The sequence below is a fragment of the Leuciscus leuciscus genome (genome assembly GCF_965113295.1).
Source record: "Leuciscus leuciscus genome assembly, chromosome: 4".
Lineage (NCBI taxonomy): Eukaryota > Metazoa > Chordata > Actinopteri > Cypriniformes > Leuciscidae > Leuciscus > Leuciscus leuciscus.
In genome coordinates this window covers 20233939-20237080 of record NC_138728.1, presented here as the reverse complement: position 1 = coordinate 20237080, position 3142 = coordinate 20233939, and positions in this window count along the sequence as shown.

The following is a 3142-nucleotide window of genomic DNA, read 5'->3' as shown; positions in this document are numbered from 1 at the left end:
AAAACCAGGTTGTTCCTGCCTACGGACTGGCCGGCGGTCAAAGGAGCGTGCTGCTATGGCCGCCACGTAGACCTTGAGCGTGGAAGGGGTGCAACCCTTATCCAGCAGCTATTGAAAGAAAGACAGTACCAGTGAAATGTCACCGGACATCGGGTCTTCCCTCCGGGCTGCGTACCAGCCGGTGAAAACAGACCACTTAAGGGTGTAGAGGCGTCTAGTGGATGGGGCTCTAGCCTCAGAAATAGTGTTTAGGACCCTCGCAGAGAGGTCCATAAGCTTCTGTCGAGACTCTGGTTGGGGTTCCAGATCATTCCTTTTGCTTAGGAAAGGAGGCGTCCGTGACACCAAGTGTGGGATGAAACATGGGGTTTCAGCCAGTACTGTAGGAGGGGTAAAACCCCTACCTTGAAAGACACCACGAGCTGTTGGATCATGCGACACGAGCTGCTCACTCTGGCGTGAGCATGGCCTGCATTTCGGCTGAATTGAGAACTGCTCTCAGGAACGAGATCCGTTTGCTGGAAGACAGTGAGCTCTTGGCCAAATGGCTGAGGAGTATGGATCTGTGAGTCTCTAGCTTGGCCTCCGACTGGGCTAACACGAGCCAGTTGTCGAGGTAATTCAGAATGCACACTCCCCTCTGTCTCAGGAGGAAGAGGGCCGTATCCATGCACTTTGTAAAAGTGCGTGGAGCCAGTCCGAATGGAAGGACTGTATACTGGTAAGTCACCCCTTCGAACGCAAATCTCAAGAACAGTCTGTGATGGGAGGCTATCTGGATATGAAAGTAGGCATATTTCAGATCCACTGAGAAAAAAACAATCCCCCGAGCACACTTGCAAGAGGATTTGTTTCAATGTTAACATCTTGAACGGCCGCTTCATAAGGGCGCAGTTCAGATGTCTGAGATCGAGGATGGGCCTGAGGCCGTCATCCTTCTTTGGCACGAGGAAGTAGTGGATGTAAATGCCTGACTCGCTATGAGCTGGAAGAAGAGCTTCTACAGACACTTTCACCAGTTAATTCATCACTTCGGTGTGGAGGAAATGAGCCACATTGTTCATTACCGATATGGAGACCGTTCCAAGATGGCAGATGCGTTGACGTACCTGGAGCAGTAGAATGTGGCATCTACGTATACATATTGTTACCAACATAAACATTGTTTTATGAACTTGGTCAATACACAGCAAATGCAATGCTATGCAAACTAATTGTATTTTTGAAAGCCTTTATATTTTTGTGTAGCCTATATATGATAATATATCTAAATCGCGGGGGGCCCTTAGAATCTTCAATACCTTTCACTCCGCTAGCGACGGTCCTGAACTCGCTACACGACTGTAAAGTGATGTGGCTGGCAAATGTTTTCTGTGCAAACGTGATTATTTGCTAAACGATTAATCGCTAAATGTGGATGTAAGGCTGGTGCCAGTATGTCTGATCGACCCCTCGATGAAACAAAAGGCCCTCCTGAGAATTAACACTTGAACTATCTCCTGCATATGCAACAGGAACTTCCAAGACGCAGCACACAGTACAGTTCACACTTCACACACACTATCTCCCCTTCATCCCCCTCCTCCTCCTCACCTGAAATACACTGAAAACCTATGCAATGTAATGTATGTACAAGAAGAAACTATGCATGTTTGATATCATTTAAAGTGTCTCAGTTCGCCTGGTAAAATGGTCTCATTCTCCCAACCATAATGAAAAGCTAAAAGAAGTTATAAAATATGAGAAAAGTGATGTGTCCCTTAAAGGTGTTTCCCTCCCCAGATCCTCCATTCAGACTATACCTCCTGTATGTAAAACAAGAACCTATTCAAGTACAAATTCTGATCTCACAGTGTGAATCCCTGAATAGGGAATCAAAATCTAATTATAATGACTGACGCCACCGTTTGGTCAGAATATCGAATTATCTGGGTATATAAGGAAAAGGTGTAGAAAAGTTTGAGGAGTCTGTGGGTTGACTGCCCACACAACTGCTGTGTGTAATTTTCATTGCCAGGTAATAATTTCTACAAATTATTCGATTCCTGAATTGTTGTTATGTTATGATTAACTGATGATTTTATTCTTGCGAATTGGATTTTGAATTATTGCTTCATTACCTGGTCAATAAATTGTAAACGTTTGATTTTATTCTGAACGACTCTGAGACTTGTTTTTCCCAAATAGATTAACGGATCCATATATTTCCACATATATTTGCGTCAGAGATTAGTGACGACTGATAACTGATATCAGAAAATAAGTGTACTTGGATGAGAAGATGGGTTTGTCCGTCTAGAATCAGCAAGAAGCTGGTTGGTCAACCTAGCTTGGACGCGTCTGATGACTTCTGTTCTAATTTAATGTTACTTTAGATAAGTATACGTGGAACAAGGTGTTCAAAAATGGTGTTCAAAAAACGCTACTAAAGTAAACGATTGAATTAAGTTCCTGAAGGGCATCCTAGGGGGCTATATGAATATATCTTCGATTGTGCGCGTGGGAATTACGGCAAATCCTAGATATTTAGCCAACTACCTCTGCTTCTGATCTTCGGGACTTGCCCCTTGTGCCGGAGACCTGGTAAGGAACTCAAAGCGATATAGTTTCCTGATCTAAGCGGGTAAAATATAATCAGAGTTTAAAAGAATAATCAAATATTCGTTCATTTTAATGATGCCCAGATATCATTACAACCTTTTCATTTATGGAGTCAGATGAAATAACGAGAACATACATATGAGAATTGTGTTCCATTTAATCTTGTTGTGTTGCGTAAAAGGAAAGACAGTAACGTGCAGAGAAACCTTCCCCGTATTATTGGAAACCCCCATTGGACCAATAGACGGGCTTACATGGATGATCTATTGTATTTATTTTTTTTTATTATTAAACAATTAATACATTAATAATAATAATATTTATCGATTAGTTTTGAAGCCCTAAATACATTAAATCTTTTGTTAAATGGACACAGTAGCTTAAACACTTGGTGATGTGTTGTGCATATCTGCTTGCAGCTGATTGTTCATCTTGGTCAGTACACATGGAAGAAAGTGCACACAAACCAAAGCATAAAATCTTTAATGAAAAGCATCTCTCCATAAACTCATTTGAAACTTAAATAAAGCTTCTCCTTAAG